Source organism: Lycorma delicatula, chromosome 3 (genome assembly GCF_047948215.1).
Source record: "Lycorma delicatula isolate Av1 chromosome 3, ASM4794821v1, whole genome shotgun sequence".
NCBI classification, from domain to species: domain Eukaryota; kingdom Metazoa; phylum Arthropoda; class Insecta; order Hemiptera; family Fulgoridae; genus Lycorma; species Lycorma delicatula.
The window spans coordinates 102,438,578-102,454,031 of NC_134457.1; the positions used below are offsets into that span (position 1 = coordinate 102,438,578).

The 15,454-nt window shown below is 30.2% G+C and overlaps 1 protein-coding gene across 1 annotated transcript in view; it reads left to right on the forward strand.

Moving 5' to 3' along the window:
- LOC142321180 (uncharacterized) overlaps positions 1 to 15,454 on the forward strand; it is a 355,594-nt gene that overhangs the window by 258,784 nt on the left and 81,356 nt on the right. The window lies entirely within an intron of this gene.

The window sequence follows — 15,454 nt, forward strand, 5'->3', positions numbered from 1 at the left end:
TCACTCTCTTCCAGTGGTTAACATTAAGAAAGAGATTGAAGAACACGGGCGCAGGTTGCGTAGTGTTACTAAGGCTTGAGATAGGGGGAAGAAAGAACCGACATTAGCTTTTTTTTAACATTGAACCTCAAGACAACAACAAGGAGATATTTAAATTAAAATATGTTGGTAACTCTAGAGTGATTTTGAAACTACAAGAAAATCCCCAGGTCTAATACATTGTATACGTTATCAGTAGAATGGCCATACCAAAAATAACTGTACGCGATCATACCGTTGCGTAATGCGCGCGGAAGGGCACAGAATTTCGTACATTCCAAGAAAGGACAGAAGTACTCTAACCACCTGTGCCCTCTGTCAGTCAGATCATCCTGCCAACTACAAAATTTTCAAAGTGTACAAAGAAATACTGGAGAGGAAAACAGAAGCAACCGATGCACCACATCTCAAGTATGACTACTACTACTAATCTGCCTCAATCTGGAGGCAAAGAATCGGTATGTTTTGGTTCAGGCATTGCGAATTTCCCACACTGGGAAGGAGGGCAGATAGAATCCTTAATGATTCTAATAATCGCCCGCGAACTTATACTGTAGTGGTGGAGCGTAGCTGCGGAGATGCCAAGTACAAAATAGAGAAACTAACCTCAAAATTGGAGTCTCTCGTTCAACAAATAAGTTGTACACCAAATTTTACTGATTTCTCAAGATTGCTGTAGGGAAGATCAATGGTCTTTCTGGAAGAAGGGAGGGATAACAAGCTCTGGTCTTTACTGAATTGGTAGATGTGATTCTGATCTCTAAAACCCATTTCAGTGATCGTAACTACTTTCGGCTAAGAGGATATTCTATGTGTACGACGAACCATCCAGATGGCAGGTGAATTGCGGTGTTAGATGAAAGTTTCCAAGACATGGCCAATTCTCGGAATTCGGTGAAAAAATTCCAGCAGCCTCTATTGGGAACTGCTAGATTGGTTGGGGCCTATCAGGTTTTTAGTGTTCTATTGCCCTCCCGGCATGTTATCATGATAGAATTATTCAAAGAGTTCTTTGAGGCGTTGGGCTCCCGTTTCATGTGGAGGGGGGCGACAGGAACGCAAAGCACGTTCATTCGGGTTTTGAAAGTTACAACTACTCGTGAGAGAACACTAAAGAGCTGTGTTTTTGAACTCATCTCAATGTAATCTGTGAGTAGCAACTCACGTACTGGCAATCAGACCCAAGAAATGTGATGTACTTACTTGATTTTTATTTGACATCAGGTATCTCATCATTTTATGCTTCAGTTAGCAACAACTATCATTTGTTATTGGAGGACTCATCTGTCATTCTCACTATCAGCACGACCGTGGCAAGAAAGAAAATGTCTTCGGTCCTTCACAATAACAGGACCGACTGGGGTTCATATTGAAACTCGGTCGAGAAAGGATTGATTGTACCTGTGCAGTTGAAATGAAGTGTTCAAGAGATATGGAATACGCAACAAAGTAAATTTAACGTCAAAATGCAAAAAGGGGCCTGGAGCTTGACAACGAGGTGGAGCGTCATGCCTCGACAATAGAATGAAGGAAACGTAGGCACGGATTATCCAAGCGAGCTCACGGGCCTCATTAAGAGGGGTTTCGTCAGGTACCTTATTATAATAAATCAAATTTACTTATGGTCTTCTTCGGTTTTTTTATTGACTATTGTACAGATTGCTACGCTTTTGATTTTCTTATATACAGTTATAATAAATAAATGCTATAATTACCAGTTTATTTCTCGGTTTTAAATTACCACGTTTTTATATTTTATAATTATTAGACTGGTTTGTATATAGTCTCCGTAATAATTTAAACTAAATATTGAACGATTTTAATGAAATTTGTAGGCTAACGTATCAAAATGTGTAAAATTTTATCGTTAATCCCCCAACTCCTTTGCTGTATCCGTCAAAACTTTTTATCCCTCATTTCACGTTAAAGTGTGCACTTTATATGTGCAAGCTCAGTGCTGAGATGTTCTTTATATTTTATTTTCTGGAATAATGGGATCGATTTACGATAAAGTTACACGATAATATGAAACATACAGAGGAATTTTATTAAAGTACGGTAATAATTATGAAATTATTGCGAGAAACAAATACAGAATATAAATTATTAAATTACAACCCCCATGTTTCATACAAGTAACAACAGATTTGGTATATAAGAAGTATGAAAGTGGAACGCAGATTTTTAAGTATGTGGATCACAAAGGGACTACTATGTAGGAGGTTGGGGTTGGAAGCCACAATGTAAGCTATTTTTTCAGGCCTGTAGTCGAATACTTTTGAACAGGCCTCGTATAGAAAGCTAACTTTAAAAAAGTGTGCTTATTTCTAGTGTTCTACCCTAGAAAAAGAATCGAATTTAATGATTATTTTGTTATTTGGAACATTTTCTTGCGTATAATTTTCATAAAATTGCTGTCCTTTTTTCGTGGAAAACCTAACAAATTCCTTAACTATCAAAGATAATAAATTCGGATTTTTTTAAATCGATTTTCTAATCGAGAAAACTAAATAAATTTTGTTTTATAAATTTTACAAAGTTTGTCGCAAATTTTTTTTTTGAAAGTGTCTTTTAATGATAATAGGGGACCCTTTTCTTCTTCTACTTCAAAATTAAATGATTATAAGTTTATCGTAACTTTTCCTTTCCATATCTCCATCAATTTCCATTATTTTAGCTAAGTTTCGTGTTCAAGAAAAGTCGATGTTAGCTACAAAGTGTAAATTTATATTGCGGTTTGTTCATTTACTTCCTTTACAGAAATTATTACATAAAAAAATATGTATATAAATAAAACATTCATTATGTTGAAACTGTTTATAAACAAATGAATAATACAAATTAATTTATAAAAAATAAATAAAATTCTATAAAACTGATAACAAATAAAACCTTAAAAAATGTGTAAAACCAAATATAAAAAATATCGTAACACGTGAATGGGTATCCACATTTTCTTTCTCTGCTAAGATTATGATCGTGTAAACGGTTTTGTATTTTCATTTTAATGAAAGCAATTGCAAAAACAATTTTCTAGAGCATGGTTTATTTTTAGGTAAAGGGGTTTTATTGCTAATTTGCTAATATTTGAATAATTTTTATATGTTTAAATAAGACAACTTAAAAAAAGGCTCATTTTCTCTGCTAGTATTGTGGTTAAATGAACAGATACTTGTACAAACAAAAGTAATTTTAAAAACTGACTAGCACTGGGATCAGTTTTGAACAGATTAACATTAATGTGTAACATTATTAGGGTATACTATTTAGTTCCTCCTGCCGTCAAAGTTCGTTTCAGGTTACTACTGCTTTCCAGATACACAATTACTGAAAATTTATGGTTAACTAGTTCAGTTATGTTATCAGTTATAAGATAACGTTATATGCGCATGAATTGTTGAATTTAATGTTTTATAGTGTGCTATTATTTCTGTTCTCCAAGTGCAGTGTACTTACAAAAGCAAACACATGGAAAATTTAAACCTTTTATTCAACACAAATTATTATATGTTATACAAAAATGTATAAATTATAATTATGGACATCTGAAATGTTATTATATAGTATTATTGTAGTATATATATATATATATATATATATATATATATATATATATATATATATATATATATAGTGTTTCATACACTAAAAGGGTTAGATTCTATTGATATAATTATGCTACTATAAAAGACAATGATGTTGAATTAAATGTACCTATTTTTGTGAGTAATAAGAATGAACAATAATGAATAAAATTAATTGAATGTATTATCTATGAGATAGATGAATATTCTAAGTTAATTATCAGTTATTAAACACAGGTGAAAAAAATTTATGTTATGTTGAGTTATGTTAAAAAAGTATGTAATGTATGTAATTTGGCCCTGTGGCCAAATTACGTCTTGAACCAGATCGCAGTGGTCACTGCTTTACCTGTGGCAAGCCTGGCCAGTTGCGAAAAGGCTGTATGCAGGAGCCTCGGTGTTTCACATGCAAATTGCATGGACATGAGCCTGGAGGCCGTGGATATAAGGCGACATCGCCCACATCATCAATTCACTGGAGTTTGCATAATGAAGCTGCGGTGTCTGTCGGTGACAGCCCCATCCTAGAGGGTGGAAGACTCCGGCGTCCCACCACCAATGATCGGGTGGAAACTCTCTTGCAGACGCCATTGGGGGGAGTGCAAGACCGTAGTCGTGGTGGGGGATCCCTTCGGGGGTTCTCCATTAGAGGCTAGGCGCCAAGACCGGAATCCCGGCGAGGGAGTCCCTTGGCTTTCCACAGCTAGAGGCATGTCATGTAACACAAGACCGAGTTTCGGCTACCTGGATGGGGCCTAGTGCCCTACCCAGGCAGTTTGTGGCAAAGGCACCCCTCGGAGCTGAATTTATGCATAATTGTGAATCCGACTCCGGGTGGTGGGGAGATTACAGACGAAAAACTGAATAAAAAATATTGACTATAGATAGTCTATATAGACTATAGATCTGTATTTAACGTAATTGAAAGGTAATAGACGATTTACAATAAAAGAATATTATATATATAATTTTTTATAATTAAAAACCCCCTCACTAAATGGATGAACAATTAATGTAATTGTAAATGCTGACAATTAGATCACCTTTTTCCAATTTATTTCTTGTGAATGTTATTGTAGTTCTTCAAAAAGATAGTATTTTTTTTTTTTTTTTTTCATTAAAATACTTATGTCTCCAGAACCAATTCCTACTCTTATAGAACTATTGAAAGTAAAATAAATTATTTAATACGTAAAAAAATAAAATAGAATTCCTAGTGTAGGATGACAAACTTTTTTAAATTGAGTTGTTTTCAATCTTCAATAATTTTTTTTTGCAACCAGAAATTTAAGAATATTTTTAACACAATCTTGATCTTTGTATTGTTGGTTGTCCTGTGTGTATATTCAGGAGTTTATTTTCAATGATAAATCGATTCTCAATCAGTTTGCTTTTATTAAAACGTTTTCCTATGATAACAAATAACGGATGAATTTTCTATCAGGCCAACCAGTTTGAAATTATAAAATATAGCATTTATTAAACCAGATAAACATCTAGTTTAAAACTAGAACTATTTTATATATGTGTCATAAAAAACTATTGTATTTTATTTATTAGTATATTTTATTCCATTACTTTGGATCAGTTTGACCGAGTTACATAAAAAATATTTAATAAAAATATTTACTTCTACCTATAACTAATAATTCTTCTGTACTATAGATAGAACGTAAAGTAAGAAGAATTTGTTTCCTAAAACGATTAATTTCTTTCTGCTCTACTTTTAATCATAGCCTTTCAAGTAAACGAGCCTCAATAAAGAACGTTTTCTTCTCCTTATATAATTTTAAACGATATTCTATTACGTTGACAGCTTAATGAGATGTATCCTAATATCAAATTTGATGGTGAGAATTGGAAGTAGTGAAATTAATTTGTTTTATTAGTGTTAGATATATATATATATGGGAACCATCAGTGTAATATATGTTTGTTAGGAAGGTTTGTTAGGTGAAGGTTTGTTAGAGATAGCCTTCCGTGCGGGAAATTAATAGTTCGTTGTCCGATAGACCCAGCTGTATTCTAACGCTTACGGTTTCCTTTTACTATTATCCTTAACTCCCCTGTTTTTTTGCTACTAATTACACTAGTCTGGAGATCCATGGACATAACACGATACAGGTAACCTCATTATACGAAATAACGCATTGACTACGAGTCTGGAATCAAGAAAGCTGTATTACATATCTTGAATATCATACGAAATCAGTTATACAGAATATCATACAAACCAATTAAAGCAAAAAATAAAAATAAATAATGATTGTAATGTATTCACAAGTCAGTAGATAAAAAGGAAAGATTTCGAGAGAATTGTACAAATCATATGAAACAAACACCAAAATATGCGTTCCAACTTTTAATTATTTCATGGAAATCGCCTGATTATTTAATTTTTAATAAGTTTATAAAAAGTGCAGTTTACCACCACTACTGTGAAAATAGCTTTTTTTCTTATTAGGGTCAAAATTTTGATAAGTTGGTACCAATATAGTTCTGTTAAATGAAATAGTTTGCGAAAAAATGGATATGAAAAGCTTATTAAAGCTTCTGTGCTGCTTTATATGGTTGTTATCAGGTGCGATTATTTTAAAAACCAGCTTTTATGTTACGGTTGTACTTCCGTACCACTTCATCTACTGCTTCCACTTATTCCCTTTTTTAAGCGCGTGAAAAAAAAGGAAATATTTTTCAGCTAATTTACGGTAAATTCATAAGTAGTTAAAATTTATAGAAATCTTAAATTAGATCACCAACTTTGTAATTCAAATACTGTAAAACACGCAGAGAAATATTATATCCGTATTTGCGTGAATTAATGTGGGCTCAATTTTACAGAAACGTGGCTATTTATAAGAGGCGATTATGGGTGTTATACCCGTAAGAGCATACCTTATATTAATTAGGACTATCGATTAATTTATTTTAACCTATAGAAAAAAAAGTATACCATAAACAATAAACTTTATTGAGTAGATTTGTAATATAATATGCTTTGTAATATCCATAGAAATAGCATTAGTGCTAATAAACTCAGTTCCCACGCAGACGATCTATTTATTAAAGCAATATACAGTTAATAATCTGCTATATAAACTATTCAATAACATGCTAATCCCAATTCTCATGGTTTTATGTATCATAGGTCTATCTATTTCTACTGTTTTATAAAACTCCGAGGAATTAATTACGACGAAATTTCAAATAATTTTATAATTGTTTAAATAGCCAGACTAAATTTATATATTATTTTTAATTTGTTTACTGTGATGTAATTTTGATAACATACAGGTTAATACAACTGTCGTAAGCTAGAATACTCGTATTGCATCGGTGCTATTAACGAATTTCTCCTACCGCTTAAAAATGAATACTTTTAGTTTTACCGAGAATGTCTAAAAATAATGTTGAAATGTTTCGTGATTTCCTAAATTCCTTAAAATTGATATATCTCATTTTTTAGGGGGTTCAAATTACTTTAATAGTTATAATTTTCTAGTGTTCTTAGTTTCCTATAACTACTTTGTATAGACCGATCTTAATACGCGTAAAAAGGTATGAAATTAAAAAAATGAGGATTAGGAGAAAAACCAGAAGAAACCTTTATTAGCTGGGTATATAAATAGTATATCTTGTAATTCATTTTGTTCATGTTAATTTATTAATATTTTTTCTTCTTAATTTATTATTTTAAAATAATTAAGAAACACAAACGATTTTGGGTTTGCTATTAATGATATTTTGTATAATTATTTCAGTTTAATTCATTGCAAAAAAAAAAAACAGCATCAGACTCATTGATATGACCTATATAAAATATACATTTTTTTATTCATAAAATAACCGTTTTCATGTAAGTAAAAAAATATATTGCCGTATTCAAAATAATGTACGAAAATAAAAAAAAATGGAAGGATTTGTCTGGAACGATCGATAAGTGACAAAAATTATGGAATGAGATTTTAAAAAGTCGTTGCATTCTGTGTTAAGAACTTACTAGTCTTGATGACAAGTATTCGATTAGGTTTTGTTCGAATTGACTATAATTTATTCAGAAATACACTATAACACTTTACATCTGACCTTCCATAACTCTCGTTTCTTGCTTCAATTGACAATTGAATTTACATTTGATATTTGTATAAATACGTCAACAAACCTATCGATAGTGAAGAATAGATATTTTTTGTACATTAAAAAAAAATTATACGAATCCTCATAGCATTTTAAATTAACATTTAATATTTTATTCAAAATATGCCCAATTTTACTAAAAGCGTTAAACTTGAGAAATTTGATAAACTTCGGGAATTTCTTCTTGAATATTTTTAAATATTTTATTATTTTTTATACTTAATATTTAAGCAAATATTAATATTAAATCTATAAACCATATCTATTATTTTAGTTTACAACTTAAAATTATTGCAGTTTTCCTTTTTAAAGTGTCAGTTTCAAATAATTTTTCTAAAAATCTTCCAGAGATTGAATTTGCTTGTAAAGTGATCTATCTATAAGAATAAGAATACCATCCAAATTTGGAAAATTCAGAAGTACATAGTAGTGTATGCAACAGGTAAACAGACCGTTGTTTAATACACCAGCAATTATAATGCATAGTATCAAAAATTATTATTTAAGTATAAAAAACTGAATCACCAATACGGGAAAATGGAGCATTGTATGTTTGCATTATTTAATAGATTACAGTGACTTATGTTATTTTTTGTTAGCGAAGGTAATTTTAAATTTTCGTGTATTTAATAGGGTAAATAAAAGTGTAATTAATTTAGATTGCCAGTTGAGGATGGAAGTTGACCGTTCACCTCAAATAAGCTTTGTTTTTCAGCTTACATTGAGATGCCTATCATGTCTTATTTTATTTTAGCGTAATACCTTAAGGTGCATTTTTTATTGCACTATAAATGAAACGATATAATTAAAGCACAACTGTAAATTATCCATAATATTTGATAATCCTGTTTTTATACAAGAAATAAAATAATTGGACCATTAGGTATAATTAACTAGAGTTTAAGTAAACTTATTCAGTTGTATCGGTTAAAATGGGCCTTATTAATTGGATTTATTTGGTAGCCTAGCATGCTTTATAATGATAGGTTTGTATAATGGTTAAAGTTCATGTTGTGACGATTCGTGATGGTGATAGGATTAACAAATCAGATGCAATCACGTGATCACACGACCATTCTACTGCACAACTTTGTAATCACATCCTACGTATAAGAGTATATCTATCATTATAATTATATATTATTACGCTATTCAAGTTATTTCAAATAACAACGTAAAAATTATGCTACGCATTTATGCCATAATTGTAATAGTAATAAAACTAATATAAATCTGGTATTCATTCCATATCAATATTAACTTAAATACAATTTATTTAAGTTTATTTTCCTCTTGATTAGATAGAATTAAATATAATAAAAAGATATAGTTTAATTAAAAATCATACCTTTCTTAATTTCTTGAGTTAACCAATCAACTATACAGACTTATGAATTAAATTCACTACGTTTCACTTAGAATTCTCTAAGCTTCCTCAGGTGACAAGACACATTTATACTCATATCATACAAAATTCTCTTACATACTAAGAAATTAACGGTTCAACTCATCCTTGATAAAAATGATTTTATATATATATATGGACTTATTTGATAAAATATAAAACTAAGAATAGCAGTATTTTATTAAATTTAAATGATTGTTACATAAATGTACTATATAGTTTAAATAGAATGTATGACTACTATGTACCGCAGTTTGTTACGAAACTATTCTGACATCATTTTTTTATATATAAAAGATTCCCAGTGATTGTCATTTGAAAAATATTTTTAAATTAAAAAAAAAAATCGTTTAATTCCTGCAAGGGAGTTCTGTAACGTCTAAAAAATAAAAATAAAAATGAAGGTACTTAGTTGCAGAGATTGTTTTATTTTATTTGTCGACAGATGATGATTAAAAAAGTAAAGTATAAGGAATACATATGATTATTATTATGACAAACATCAAAGACTTCCCCAAATCCTTAAATATGAACATGGAAAAACAATCAGATTCAATAAATTTAAACATGTAGTAGAAACAATCTAAATTAACGGTTTAGATAAACAACTAGAACTATCAAAATAGAACTGAACAAGATAGTCTACCAACTAATAAAAGTTATATAAACAAAAATAACATGTTAATAAAAGCCAAAATCAAGCACTACATTATGCTAATCGAATCAGTGGGCCTAAACGTAACAAGAATCCTTGTAGACATCAAAATATATATCCAGTCTAAAATTACATGAAATAAATGCAGCAGAAAATAATCTTAGAAAAATACTACGATCAATAAAAATAGATGAAAACTTTAAATAAATAAAGTTTAATAAAAAACAGAAGTAATAAATATCATTACAAATATATTGAAACTAATGAAATGTCCGACTCCAACAAAAATATTGACCAAATTCTTTCGCCACCTTATGGAAATGAATAATAGGTTCACAAAACGGAAATCAATGGATCTCAGTTGGGAATGTCACTCGTGTCATTCACATCGGTGGCATTCTGACCGAGGCGACTGGAATATGTCAGAAGCTGAGGTTTTGAAGATGACATCCGGTAAAGCTCATAAGTGCTAGTAACGGACGCGATGGCGGAGGAGGTTGTCCTCCTCCGCCATCATTAAAAGATAATTTTTTATTAATGTATTTTAGTCAGCGTCTCCAAGTAACAGTACATGAAAAATTATTCGAAAAAATAAATTCTCTCATTTTAGATCTCAGTGCTGAAAAAATTATGAAGTTTTCTGTATTTGAATTTTAAACCTTTAAGAGTTTTTTTAATTACAGTTAGGACAGTAAACGTGGATTAAAACATAGGGTAAACAAGGAAGGACATAATTACGGAATATTTTATTTTTTATTAGTTATGTGTAATTTGAATTACTTATTGTATTTCTAAAGAATTCTAACAAATATTAGATAATTAAATGGAAAGGGGAAAACCTAATTTGAAAAATATATTTCTTTTTATTTTCTGAAAAACGATTTTCTTTTACCAAAAAATGTAGTGACACCTTATGTAAAGCTTATGTAAATTGTCCCCAGTTCGGTTTTTCTTTGTATGTAGTATGATGAAATTCAGATTTTTGGATAAAATATAATTCATTGAGTAACCTGAACCGTATTAGAAAGAGAATATCTAATAATTATATAAACAATTTTCTCATTGTGGTATTGTAAGTTTTTTGATAAAGATATATTTTTCTAAATTCCAAGAATAAAACACCATATATAACAATAATAAATGATAGAATAATACTTTTTTATTAACTAATTTACAAAAGGTTTTTCTACGTTGTGTCATAATGAGTTTTGAGTATGTAACAAAATAAGGCACTTGCCATTAAATTTTATTAGCAACATGCAGGTCTGATTAATCTGGTTTTATATTACTCAAAGTAAACTGGTGAGTGGTATTTGAATCGATTTCCTATGATTGAAAATAGTTATTTCTAACCCACTAATGTACTCAATTAGTAATTACAGGTAATAAGCAAATATTTTCTTGCATATAAAATTGTACAGTTATGATCAAATTAGTTTTCCAATATTAGCTAATCTGCATTGTTAGTGAACATATTTATTAATATTCCTCATATAATAATTAGGCACATGATAATTGTATTATCCTTTATAGCAAATTGAATTACTCCCGTGATACGGCTAATCTAGTATGGTTTATATGAAAACTCTCACGAGTTTACCAATAATATTAGAAATTACTGAGTTGCTTTCCGTACATCAGCATCATGTATATTATTCTTCGTAAATTCATATTTGTTAACGGTTATGGCTATTTTACTATGAGTTTCTAAGTAAAAATTGTGTAAATACACGTCAATAAATGTTGGATTTTTTCATGGCGTATATCAGTAATTTTGAATAAATTTATTTTTATGAGCATTAATTATACTTTTCGCAAATACTAAGTTAAAAATTAGCAGCTACTTTACCAACACTCTTTAGTGTGGTAAATATTAGATGCATGCCAATGTGTATTTATTTTCTTAATCATAAAATGAAACATAATACATATCTAATTTTATTATATTGTAAAGAATGTATTAGAATTTGATAAAAAAAGGAAAATTACAAAAAAAAATTAACACTAAGTTTGCATACGAGGAAAATATATTATTATCGAACATTACGAAATTTGCATCATTTTTGATGCAAATTTTGGTGTTTTTCACCTTATGAAGGAAGAGGAAGATGAAAATTATTTGCCTTTGATATCAGGATTCTCTTCCCCTAAGTTGTTATATAGGCTTAAAGTAAATAATAAATAATATTTTAGTTTAACAAACTTAAACTTAACAGACATAAAAACCTAATAGAGTTTAGGCCTTTAATACGGAAGATTCTGGGATCCAACCCCCTTCAGGTTTGGAAATTTTCATACAAATTCCATCTCTCATTGTAAACAAATAAGTGTAGTTGGGTGTACTACTGTAGTTACTTGAAAAATAAAGTAATTACTATTACTTTAAAATTAACATGAATCCATTGTCTCATAAACAAATTAAAGAATTTATCAGTTATAAATTAAAATAAAATTTTTGTTTACGTTGCGTAGTTAATATCTAAACAGTTTTGACATTTTATGGTTTGGTTTTTAATTTTTCCCCGTATCATGTTATTAACACGTTTTCTCAAATATTTTAATGAATACAATTATTACAATTTTTTTTACAATTTAATACTCCAGGTATTGCATGACCAAATTAACTTTATCGGTATAGTTCTCCAATAAACATTAGTTTACAACACAGCGCAACCAACTTAATGCCTGAAAAATGTGAACTACTAGCTTGAGTTTGTAGTAGATGAACTAATTAACCGTTTCTATCTCACCATCCAAGTATTTAATAATATTATTTCCAACAATAATTCTAGCTTCACTATGAATATACGATTTTACCATCTTGTACTCGGATTTTTCGTTGTTTACGGTCTTAACTAATACAAATTTTATAGTAAAAAAAACAATAAGATAAATGAACAAATACCTAAATTTATTAATATTTAAAAATTTCTTAAATAAATGATTTTAAATTAAATATTAATATCCGTACGGAATTAAAATTGAAATAATAAAAATATTCTATATTTTTAATAAAAGGAAAGATTAATAATAAAAGGAAATAATATTCTTAATACATAATATATGATTAGCTGTAAAAAACAATCTTTTAACCGGACTTTACTTGAAACCATACGACTGTTGAGTCAACTAGATGGTAAATCTCATAATAGTCAATAATATAGTTTAATAATAATAATAATAATAATAATAATAATAATAATAATAATAATAATAATAATAATAAATAATAATAATAGTCTTCCAATATCATCAGTGATCCTTTCTCTCATGTCTGAGAGCTGGTGACCCGATTCATAACTCGCTGACAATTCCCCGCCATAGCTCATGTTCCTCAACCATTCTAATCTATATGCCTAGGGTTTCTCCTGTCGTCTCTGCAATTTGTATCAGCCATCTTTTCAGCGATTTTCGGCTGCCCTTGAATTTTTCTTATATGGTGTTCCGTCTTTTGAATTCTGAAAAGACTAGTCTTCTGCTTTACGCGATTGACATGCAACCTGACTCAAAAAAGACTTAGTAATATTCATGGTCCATCCAGCAGTCTGTGCCGGGACACACAGCAACATTTTTCTACTTTTTTTATATACTTGAATGACGCTTTCTGTCGTTTTGAAATCAAGGCAAAATGGATTTGGTTGTGTTATTTGGCGCACGGTGAGACCCGCGTATAAAACTTACGAGTTGTATTCGCGTTCTCTTGACAGAACATACCCCACTAAAAAATAAAAATACCAAAAAAACTGAATGATATAAAAAAATAGTAAATATTATAAATCCCGGAAATCACTGACAGTGTTTAGGTATCCCTAAAAAAAAACAAAAAAACAATTGTTTATACATTCATACATAAAGAAACTGAATACTACTCTTCAATTTCACATTTTTTAAACCACAATGTTTTGTGAAAAATATCGCCGAACAGTATTCCTTTCTGTCTAAACAACCGCTGATGAGATATCAATAATTCTTTGAATTTGTTCAATGCGGGAGTGCTCACTCCAGAAACGAAAATTATGGTCAGTAATAACAACCGCTTCTAATAAAATAGGTCTGATTCGTCCGGGGAAGTGCCTTTCAAAGATCTTAGAGAGATTCGGCAAAAGGCAAAATCTTTGGATATCCAACAGGCTCTCGATAAGGTATGGTTGTCTGATTTGCTGTACAAGCTTAAAATTAGCGTATCACAATCATATTATTTGGTATCACGCAACTGCTTCGATGAAAAGTTCTCACAGGTTAAATATAGGCAAGAACTATCAGAATTTTTTGATACAAAATCAGGGGTTTCTCATTGTTCGTCTTAAGCCCGGTTTTGTATTCAGTCTAATCTGCTAATCTTCCTATCACGGAAAATATCACTCTTCCGTCCTTTACTGATAACAAGATGATTATAGAGGTTGACATTAACCCAACAGTAGCGTCGGAGAAACTACAATCATAAGTAGACCTCAGTGAATGGATAGCTAAATGGAAGGTTAATACAAAATATTAGATTAATACAAGATTTAAAGTTAATACAAAATGGAAGGTTAATACAGGAAAGTCGAATCATGTAACTTTTGCGTGGTCGGGAGGGTGGTGTACCAATATGGAGTTCACATCTCTCATTCGTACAACGTATGATACGTAGGACTTAATTTGGACTGCCACCTAACTGGAAAAATCATGTGAGAGAAAAGAGAAAGCAATTAATTATCATTGTTAGGCGGTTAAAATGGTTACTAGAAAAAAGATCCGTGTTGTTAAATAACAAACTTTTATTTTATAAGGCCCTTTTAAATCAAATATGGGCCTACGGGATAAAGTTTGTGGTACTGAAAACCATGCAAAGGTTTCAGAAAAAAATGCTGAGGAACATATCGATGGCGCTATGGTTTGCACAGGAGATCCAGGATTACCTACGGACGCTACCTATTCGTAAATAGTAGATTCACCGGTTAAACTGCCATTATATGCTTAAGCTTAACATGCATGAAAACCATTTGGCTGTTAACCTATTGGATAAGAGTGAGGGTGTGAGAAAACTCAAAAGTTTGCATGTATTGGATCTTGAGACTGTTGGGCGGTGAATATGTACATTCTTTGTTTTATTAATAATTTAGCTACTGTGTTAACCATTTGTCTTGTTTGCTCTGTTTCATTACTTGCTAATTTATATGTACTTTGTACGGATTGCGTGTAATTTTATTAATTATATTATTCTTTGTTCAAACTTTTATTGTATGGCCTTTGGAGGTATCACTGGATACCTCTCTTTCACGCCATGTTGCTTTGTACCATTTATTTATAGTTTCGTTATTTGGGAAATAAAAGATTAAGATTTTTAAAAACCTTAAGGGCCCAAATTCAGTTTTTTCCTTATTTTCACTCTATCAAGATTCATTTTCTTCATTAATCCACTTTCAGGTGAAAGAACATGATAATCTGGCTAGGTAGATCTGTTATCCAAAAAGATCTCGTTTAGTTATTTGTAGCCAATAATAAATATATTTCTAGCGCCACAATTAGTTTTTATTTTTACGACTGAATTTTTTCCATATTTGCAAGAGAATTAAAAAAAAAAAATGTTACCTGTATTATTTTATCTTTTATTTATTACTGCTAATAATTTTAAAACTGTATTTCTTACAT